The sequence below is a fragment of the Lactuca saligna genome, chromosome 9 (assembly GCF_052625555.1).
Source record: "Lactuca saligna cultivar CGN05327 chromosome 9, ASM5262555v1, whole genome shotgun sequence".
In the NCBI taxonomy this organism is placed as follows: Eukaryota; Viridiplantae; Streptophyta; class Magnoliopsida; order Asterales; family Asteraceae; genus Lactuca; species Lactuca saligna.
Genome location: NC_136425.1, coordinates 18,583,775 through 18,595,327, shown reverse-complemented (window position 1 = coordinate 18,595,327; position 11,553 = coordinate 18,583,775). Strand labels below are relative to the sequence as shown.

The 11,553-nt window shown below is 29.9% G+C and overlaps 1 long non-coding RNA gene across 1 annotated transcript; it reads right to left on the bottom strand.

Moving 5' to 3' along the window:
* Positions 1-408: 408 nt before the first annotated feature.
* On the bottom strand, positions 409-1,231 carry LOC145018645 (uncharacterized). Its single transcript, XR_013667107.1, has 3 exons — positions 1,148-1,231; positions 894-1,073; positions 409-793 (listed from the first exon to the last, which is right to left on the bottom strand). It is a non-coding gene; the product is annotated as an uncharacterized LOC145018645 (long non-coding RNA).
* Positions 1,232-11,553: the final 10,322 nt, after the last annotated feature.

Here is an 11,553-nt window from a genome sequence, read left to right as displayed (position 1 = left end):
GTAAACATAATTTTTTTTTAATGTATAACTTTAAAATAAAGAAGATACATATTTATTGCAATTTAATATCATATATATCATATTTAATACTTTACATATATAAGTATATGATTTTAATTTTAAAAATTGAAATAAACAAAAAATTGACAAGTGGATAATATTTATTTCAAAAATACCACAAAATGACAAGTGTCAAAATTAATGAGAGGTTGACATGTGGCAAAAAAAAAACCTTCATTTATTAAGAAGGATTAGTAGGTCATTAATTTGTTGTAATTGTCGGAACGTTATATATTTATTGCCATCCGTTGAGTAAACTGTAAAAATAAACTAACAATCAAATCCAACATTAATTTATATATACAATTATATAATCCAACTACATAGGACCAAGACTAGACCCCCAAATAACTTTTATCATCCGTAGACGGAACTCTAAAGTTGCGTTCTTTGGGTCAATAAGAACACGTATTGGTTGACCTGAAACCAATTGTTCCATAAACATACAAACAAAAACACCGCAATCTCCCAAATGACTACTTTGTTGGGGAACATTTTCTTCATAAATGAATTGCATATTCAATGGAATCCTTGGGATGTTCCTCCGGGCCCAATACTTAATCTTGTCCAAATAATAAGCCACCCGACGTTCAAATTTGGAAAAGATTCCTTCAGATTTGAATTTTTCATAAGCCCCTCTACCAAGACTGTCATAAATATGCACTTCCATTGACGCTAATCGTAGTTCCCCAAATAGCCAATGATTAGGGGATGAATGAATCGGCAATAAGACCTGTATAAGGATTAGAAAATAAAATTATGTTTAGTTACATCACAATACAAAAACATAACAAAAAAACGATATTATTTTCAATATAAACAATTAAGTTTACCGTATCAACATCCCACCAAGCAACCATGAAGTTGGGGTACGTAGCAATACCAGCCATAAACGCCCTCCAGTCCTATCCTTCTTCCAAAGCATGAGAAACAAAAAAATTTGGAGGCATTATTGTATGTCGGTCGCTCTCAAACCGTCTCTCCATCAATAGTCGGTACCAAATGGTTATATGCTGCACACATGATAGTTTTGTTATTGACTAAAAAACAATTAACTTTTAAAATAATAAATTAACAATTAATTTACCGCTGACTCCAACCATCCGTCGTGTGTATGCCCAAACAATGAGCTCCAAAAATCTCTATCTAACACGAAATTAAACAAACGATGTTGGACATCATATGAATGAAGTATATAATTTTGGATGACAACCTCACCGCCTGCTACATAAGGTTACAGGCGCAACATGGAGAAGTCATGAGAAACACCAAAAACTGGAGGAGAAACGGGGCTTGTTGATTTGATATCAACCTTCTTTTTTGTTTTTCTTTTTTGCTTCGGTGTCGTGTGCAACTAAAAACAATATTCAAATGTTTAAATCTATATCTTTCAGATAATTCACATAAACATAAAATCATCAGTTTATAAATAAAACGAATACCTCGGTGTAAGGAGGGCACAAATATTGTGATGGGTCCTCGGTTTATCGGGTGTAACTTCTTTGCCATCATCATCATCAAAATAATCTACAATTCCCGTTATTATTAGTTCGTCTTTGTCCGGCACATCATCATCAAATTTGTTCTCCGCATTGTTATTCCTATCCTACCACTCCGACATTAAAAATAAAACTTTATACTTAATAACGAAATACACATAATTTAATAAGCAATAATATCTAATTAAATAAATAATTTAATCTACTAAAAACAAAATATTTATATTAATGTAACTATAAGAACCTCTTTAACTTCACTATAATCATTTTCATCAAACACATCATCATCAAATTTGTTCCCCGCATACTCATTCCTCTCCTCCAACACCTACATTAAAAATATAACTTTTTACTTAATAACGAAAGACACTTTATTAAAAAGTAATTATTAAAATCCTAAAGGTAATATCTATAACAACCTTGTCGTCTTGAATATCACCAAAAACATTTTCAGTTGTATTGTTTTTATTCATCACTTCATCTTGCACAACCTATATTTTCAAATATAAAATATGAACACAGGTATTCATATATGTTAATAAAATTTAAAAAATAATGTAGCGTGTAACTAACCTGTTCATCATAATTTCTTTGTGACACTATCGGATCATCAAAAGTAATGTCGTTCCAAAATTGTTCATTATTCACTTCTGCAACAAAAACCTCTGTAGGTTGTCGGTTCATAAACACATGCTGCTCAAGTGCATGTAGCCATTTCAACACCTCGTCTAGGTTATGTTTCCCACTGCCCCGACCTCTATCATGAGAGGGACCACTGGACGACATACTAGACGAAGATTCGTCTTGTCTCCTAAAATGGTCCCGTACTGGGGATGGAACTGCTTTCCCTTCACCATATACATACTCTTGAAATGACATACAATAAGAAGATGTCATCTCACCATCACCCGGTAACATGTTTTGTCTTGGTGGTTGTCCCTCTAAAAAAATTAAACATATTAAAAATGCATATAAAAGTATAATAATCAAGTTTATTAATAATAAACGAAATATTTTTAAACCTGCATCTTTGACCAAATCTTGTTCACGTCAACCCATTTCAATTTTTTTGTTCCACTCCATCGTTTCATCCGAGGCAAGTCTTTATTTTTTCTCGATACAAATCCACATGCACGAACAACTGGAATCATCTCATACATTCATATCTACAATTTTTTACAATTACAGTAATAAAAGTTAAAATAAAAATAAAAAACATAACAATAAAACAATTTAAATATAAGAAAATTTTTATACCCTTATTGGAGCCGTAAATCGTGAGACGGAGTACTTTAAAGTTTGACCACGCTCAGAAAGTGATAAATAATTATGTATTTTGTTCCATGTATTCTCAAGGTCAACATAAGTAAAATCCCAGAGATAGCTACCCCAAGCGAAGCTAACAAAACAAAAAAACAAAATTGGTTATGATATAAATTATAACTTTAATAAAATAGAACTTTTAACGTAAACAAAATATACCTGTTCCGGAGATCCAAATTCCCAGCCAAAAAAAACCAATCTTGTAGCACCCAATCATTAACTTCTTTACAAAAAAAACCTTCACACAAAATGTATATCAAACATACTCTAACTGCATCAACGTCGTCAAGTGCTAGGAATGTTCGATTTAAAATTAAACGTTTCAGGTCGTCGATTTTCACCGAACTATTAGTATGGTCCGGAAATAGCCGTTCACGCAATAAACATCTTTTTTTACTGCTTATTAATTTTTCCGACCCTTTTCTCCCAATGTTTTTTGGATACTCCCCAAAATTGAAGCCGGTAATCAAACACAACTCTTCCGGCCCATAAATCATTTTCGTATTGGCTACTCGAAAATATAATCGTTTTATTCCATTTGGAGATAAAACAGGATCCGGCCAGATCTGATGAAGGAACATTTTATGAAACAATAATGCGTCCCCTTTTAAACGAGGGACATCAATGAAATAACCAAAGACGGTATCTCTGAAAATAGCACATCTGACATCATCTAAAACTTCAAATACTTCCCATATGTTACCGCCCGAGCCTTTTAAGTTCGCAAAGGCTTTCGTATTCATAAAACTAAAATCATGTTGCAAAAAAAACACAAAAACAAATTAGATAACTAAAAAATATTTTTTTTTTTAAAATATATGATTACGAACTGCACTAACTACATAAAAAATTAGTAATGCAAATATAATTTCTTAATTACTAATATATATATTTCCGATAAAAAAACAATAACATACACATATATAAACAATTTTCCAAGTTATACAAAAAATATATTTACGATAAAAAACAATATCATACATAATTATATAAACATTTTATTAAACAAATTTTCAACTTAAACGATAAATATATCAACGATAAATTTTCAACTTAAACAAATTTTCAACTTAAACGACAAATATATAAACAATTTTTATCTTTCTAATTAAAACTAACATTTTATAACCATATAAACAAACAATTTTTAAAATAAAACGACAACCAAATTAACAATTTTGCAAGTTATACGACAACTTTATACAAATTTTCAACTTACACGACAAACACAAACAATTTCTAACAATATATATACGACAAATTTTCAACTTATACAAATGTTATACTTATACGACAAATATATATACAAACGACTATTTTGCACATACTATAATTTAACTATTTTTCACTTTATATAAACAATTATACGATAAGAATATACAAGTTTTCAGGTTATACAACAACTAAAAAAACAACAAAAATAACAAATTGTAAACATTATCTACGCAGTCTCTACTTGTACATTCAAACAAACACTAACAAATTGTTTTGTTATTGACTACAAATTGTAAACATTATCTACGCAGTCTCTACTTGTCTCTACTTGCATTTAAACTTCAAGTATACTAAAGAAATATTAAAACTATCAAACACAACAAAATTACCCTTTTTAACACTAAATAATACAACAAATGATAAAATAAAAAATAAGTTTAAACATTAAAAGAATTAAAATCTAACCATATTTGCGGGATTGTTGACATAATCCTCCATTTTCTTCAAAAACTAGCCAAAATTCCGAGAGAAGCCCAAAGATAGAGAGAGTTTTTGTGTAGAGAAGGGTGAAAAATGGAGAAAAAAAAACGTTTATATACTCAAAAACGAGGGTATTTCGCAGATGGGGCACCATTTCGCAGATGGACCTTCTCATCTGCGAAAGTACAAACACCTAAAGCACAGTTGTGCTTTAGGTGCTTGTACTTTCGCAGATGAGAAGGTCATTTCGCAGATGGGACATCTCCATCTGCGAAATCGTTGGCTATTTTTGTAATTTCGATTTTTTTTGGCTATTTTTGTAATGCAATTAGTGTAAATGGTTATTTTTGTCATTTTCTCATAGAGAAAATGATAAAAATAGCCATTTACACTAATTACATTACAAAAATAGCCAAAAAATATCGAAATTACAAAAATAGCCAACGATTTCGCAGATGGAAATGCCCCATCTGCGAAATCAGCATGTCATCTGCGAAAGTACAAGCAGCTAAAGCACAGCTGTGCTTTAGCTGCTTGTACTTTCGCAGATGGTTTTTTTTTTAATTTTTTTGTGTATATATAGGGGTAATTTCGCAGATGGAGAAGGTCCATCTGCGAAATACTCTCACTCCTATCTGCGAAATACTGATTTTTTTTTTTGTATATATTTTTCTTTTTTAGTTAGACTATGAAATGAATTGGTTTGACTACGAAATCATGTTGCTATATAAAAAGTTTTGTAGAAAAATATCATGTTGCTACATGATTTCGTAGTCAAACTAAAAAAAAATACAAAAAAAAAAATCAGTATTTCGCAGATATGAGTGAGAGTATTTCGCAGATGGACCTTCTCCATCTGCGAAATTACCCCTATATATACACGCAAAAATTTAAAAAAAAAGAAAAAAACCACCTGCGAATGTACAAGCACCTAAAACACAGCTGTGCTTTAGCTGCTTGTACTTTCGCAGATGGCATGCTGATTTCGCAGATGGGGCATTTCCATCTGCGAAATCGTTGGCTATTTTTGTAATTTCGATATTTTTTGGCTATTTTTGTAATGTCATTAGTGTAAATGGCTATTTTTGTCATTTTCTCTTTTTTATAACCAAGATATCTAAAACTGGAATCAAGTTTAAAACCCGAAATCAATATTGGAATTATAACTGCAACCTTGCAACCTGATACAATGGTCTGGGTTTCGAAGGTCCGAATCTGATGACTGGTGTTGGTGCGGCAGTCGGCTGTAAAATCGTGGACTGGTAGAGAAGATTCAATAGAAAGGCGATGTTGAGATGATCTATTGCTTTTTGCGTTCGAGTTATGTATGAAATAGAGAAGCCCTAGTCAACCAGATTCAAATTTGGATATGATTTGTACGTTGATTTATCGCGATTTTTATGATATACTGTTGATTTTAAGGAACGAATGCTATCAAAATGGATGGAGATATACTACGAGATAGAGGTAGACTATACTTTGAGTGGGAAACAAAATTAGAAGGTGGCTAGGAGTGCGACACGTTGCATCTTGCTTGTGTATAAGATGGACATGTGGCATTTAAGTGGGGTTTTTATTAAGCACTAGTTGTGAGACCCGTATAATATACGGGTTGATTAAAACAAAATGTTAAGTACGAACGATTAAATAGAAATTTTATTTGAACTTGAAATTGAAATAAGTGAAAATTATGAGAAAAAAACATGCAAAGAATAAATTAATTAAAATTATGTGTTTAGTGTGTACTAAACGAGTTAATTATAATAAAATATTAAACATAAAGGTTTAAACTGTAAATTTATTTGGAATTGAATTTGAAATTTAAAATTTAAAATTTAAAATTTAATAGTCATTATGGTAGGTTTAATTTATGGAAAGTAAATTAATGATATATTGAAAATAAAAATTAAAATAATGACAAGTGGAAAATAAATATATCTTAAATTATGACAAAATGATATGTGGCTAATCTTATGAGAGAATGACAAGTATCAAAAGTATTTTCATTTATTAGATAGGATGAAAATTATATAATTTTATTCACACTAAATATGATACGTGAAATCTATGGACTTTAAGGAAATATAGTTCCCGGCTCCCGTTGGCTGGAATGGGCTAACATAAAGATTACAAAGTGGACTCTTTTTATTTGTTGTTTAATGATGGACATTGGCTGAAACTTTTTTTTTTGGCTGATTTTATTCTCTATTTTTAGTGATTCTTCATGCTTGTTAAATAGGTCTGATAATCGGTTTGGGTTCGGATTGACGGATTACGAGTTGACGGGTTAAAAAACATAAATTAAATTCAATATATATAATATACGGGTTGGTGGGTTGGAAACCTCAATCAAACCCAACTCATATAACTTGTTTATGTATATGGGTTCACAAGTTGGTGGAAGGAATACGGAAGGAATATAATGATACAAAATATTACGAATACGGAAGGAAATCAAATTTCATTAATAATTAAATATATCTACTTTTTAAATGTAATATATAAATAAAATTGAAAAATAAAAACATTCATACAAAGTGAATACGTTTTCCATTCGTGACTCGTGAGTATCTAAAAATGACGACACATGTTTTTTCTTTTTTGATTAGGGCACCGCAAACACAAACTAAACACATATGAATATGGAAGGAAATAAAATCTCATTAATAATTAAATATACTATTTTTCTAAATCTAATATATATATATATATATATATATATATATATATATATATATATATATATACATACTAGCTGTGACACCTATGTATTACATGGGTTTATTTAGAGAAAATTAAATATAAAATTTTAACAATTTGAAAACTTTGAATTTATAAGAAAAATGAGAAAAATTTTGAATTATTAAAATTAATAAGGTTTTAATGTATTGAATACATTACATATATAAACTATTTTTAATAAATATCTTCTATATATATTACCTTACATATTAAATGAGGGATTTTAATTTAATAAAATGAAGAATACAATAGAATGAAAAGTGGAAAATAGAAAAATTCAAAAATTCTAGAAAATGACATGTGTCCAAATGAAGGAGAAGATGACATGTGGCAAAAAATCTTTATTTATTAGGAAGGATATATATATATATATATATATATATATATATATATATATATATAGAGAGAGAGAGAGAGAGAGAGAAAGAATGGTTCAAATGAAAACCCAAAAAGGTTAGAAACCTAAGAACAATATTTTCAAAATGTTTTTATTAAAGAAATTTTGGACAACTCAACATTTATATTGCATTAAGCAAACATTTTCATTCCTTATTTACAATCTTTTTGACACTTGTTGTCAGAGCACTATCAGATCGTCATCGGACCACCATCGGATCGTCACCGAACTGACATTAAATTCAATAGCATTTTTTTGTAGCATTCACAGTTTAATAGAACGAAAATTGTAGCTCTCATTTCTTTGGTAATATTTTTTATATTTCCAGCCAAAATATACAAAATTTTAGTAAAAAAAAAAGTATTGTCATGAAAAACTCAATTTTCTTTTTTCAAAAGTTGTTAATTTCTTTAAAAGTTATATCGTGTGTAAGAAATATTCACAATTTAAAATACAATATCCACAGTTTAATAAATATAATAATTTACTAATACACAATTTAATATTTTAATGCATACCTTCATTCATATTTTAACAAAATTTATATAAAATATACAACTTAATACAATCCATTTTTAGTTTACCCCATAAAATTCAGACAAAATTGCAAAAATGGTCCCTGTGGTATGCAAAATTTTGGGGTTTTAGTCCAAACCCTGAGTTTTTTGGATTCAGGGTCCTTTTAGAGTGGTTTGTATGTGAAAATAGTCCTTCCGAAAATTGAAATGACTATAATACCCTTGGGGTATTTATTTTTCATTTTTCTTTCGTTTTTTAAATTTAATATTTATTTATTTTAACAATTAAAAAATAATAGAAGACCTCTCTCTCTCTCTCTCTCTCTCTCTCTCTCCATTCCAAAAATAAAAAACCCACCATTCCATTTCATTTCTGAGTTCATGTTCGTGATTTCCAGGAAACCCATCATTCCAAAAAATCAAAAACCAAAACCCAATTTCATATAGATATACATTTCCAAAAATAATAACAAACAAAAAAAAAACAGAAATCATGTGTGTTCTTTAAGAAACCATTTTTTTGTTTGTTCTTCAACCCAGAAATCAAATATGCAAGTGTTCATCTCTAAGTTTATGTTCTTCATTTTTAAGAAATCTATCATTACAGAAATAAAAAATCAAAACCCAAATTCAAAAAACCATTTCATAAATCGATCAAAAAACGAATCTAAAGCTGCAAACACACATCCATAGACACATACAAACCCAAATGTTGTCTTTCTTCTTCTCAGTCACAAACCCAAATACCTCAACGAGTGTGGCCTGTTCGAATTAAGAGCCAATCTTCTTCTCCAAAATCGATTTACAGTCTTCGATTTTGATTTCGGGGTTAAATGATAACAATCCTAGGCTGAAGAATGGGGCTGATCGCCATAGACACGAAGAGGGTTATAAGAAAGATATGAGAGATTTGGAGGAAATCTTATTGAACATAAATCCTATGGCTGTAGAATTTGTGCCCTTTCACTCTTCAAGAACGTTTATAATAGGGCTCTACTACAACCATTATCTGTTGCTACTCACTTCGGTTATGCTACTGTTAATGATTCCTACTCCAAAATAGCCATACAACTATGGTGCAAGAAACTTTAAAGGCATCAAAACATTAAAAAGAGAAAAGAGAAACCTATGGTGAGAAGCTTTTGAATGAACAGATGACCAAAACAGATGAAATACAGAGCTTCAATGGAGCCCTAATCACAACCAATAAATTTGCCGATAGGAAGCCAAATCTTTTTTCTCTCACTTCAAATCCACTGCCTCTGTCCCTTGTTCTTCTTTAAATCGCGACTATATCTGTGGGGATTCTACTCTTCAGCTTCCAGAGTGTGTTTTGTGTTTTTAATTTTTATGTGTGTTTATTTGTCGGGGAAGAAGAAGCAGGAGATAGAAAGATAGATAGATAGATAGATGGATAGATAGAGAGAGAGAAAGAGAGAGAGAGAGAGAGAGAGAGAGAGAGAGAGACGTGGCCCCCAAGTTAGTTAATTATTTTATTTTTCATTTAAATTAAATAGAAAAGACATTAAAAAATATATGAGAAGGGCATAATAGTCTTTTTAGTTTACAAAGGGACCAAAAACAAAAAAAAATAGCTTAAAAGAACCACCAATCCAAAAAAAAATGTGGTTTGGACTAAAACCCCCAAAAAATATATACCACAGGGATCATTTTTGCAATTTTGTCTAAAATTCACAACATAACATAATAGAGTAAATTACTGAAATTGTCCCTATGGTTTGGTCAAAATTGCACGTTTGGTCCCTAACTTTTTTTTTTCACTCAGATCGTCCATGTGGTTTGATTTTGTTGCATTTTTCGTCCCTGTGGTTTGATTTTGTTGCATTTTTCGTCCCTTACATACATAAAGTTAGGGACCAAAAATGCAATTTTTACCAAACCATAGGGACGCAAAACACAACAAAATCAAACCACAGGGACGATCCGAGTGCAAAAAAAAAGTTAGGGACCAAACGTGCACTTTTAACCAAACCACAGGGATGATTTCCAGCAATTTACTCAACATAATACAATCCATTATATACTAATTCACATGTTTAAAGAAGTCAAACTCAAATTCTCCCACCACCACCATGACCAACTACCACATGTCAACACCAACCGCTCGTACTATCGTCGCAATCATCCTTCATTCCAATTCAAATCTATATATAAAATCATTGATCGACATCTTAAACACTATTCACAATTTAATAGAATAATTAATTCACTTACTCAGAGTTTAATACAAAGATCCCCACATCAACACCAACCACTCGTACTACGGTCACAATCATCATTCATTCCAATTCAAAACTGCATATAAAATCATTGATTCAACTTAAACACTATTCACAATCTACTAAAATAATACAATTTAATAAAATCATTGATTGACAACTTAAACATTATTCACAATTTGATTGACAGTTTAAATACTATTCATTAATTATAAAAAATATTACAATTTTACATTATTATACACTAAAATAATAAATATGTTCACATAAATTAAAACAAAAATTCATACATAAATCATGCATAATTTAACACAAATTCATTAAAAAATCACAGGTAATTCTCAGATTAAATAGAAAATTCACAGCTTAATGTAATCAATTCGCAGTTTATAACACAACAATCACAATTTAATACACAAACTTCACAGTTTAATATAATCAATTCACAATTTAAACAGAAAATGTACAACTTAATGAAGTTAATTCAAAATTTAAAACACAAAAATCACAACTTAATACACAAAATACACAACTTAATACAATAAATTCACAGCTTAATAGAAAAAAATATAAATTCACAACCATACTATCAACTTAAAACTCTCAATACAACCAATTCACACTTTAATACATAAAATCCATAACTTAATACAATAAATTCACAGTTTAATACATAAAATTCAAAGATTAATGTAGTCAATTTATAGTTTAAAACAAACAAAAAAATCACAGATTAATATACAAAATTCACAACTTAATAAAATTAAAAAAAAAAACATAATACACAGTTTAATATAACATTTAGACACTTATTCACATATTCACAACTTAAAGAGACTACTCCAGACACTCATTTACAGCTTAAAAAACAAGTTTATATATCCATTTACAACTTAATAGATTAGTTCATACCCCCAATCATATTATTCATAACTAAACATACCACCATTTCATTAAGGCATTTCATCTAACACCTTCAATGCAACTTATTTCCAGATCTAAGAGTGATCTATATCTTCATATCGATAACCACCGCCTACACCAACCATCATTGTCACCGCCACCAACATCCTTCTCTT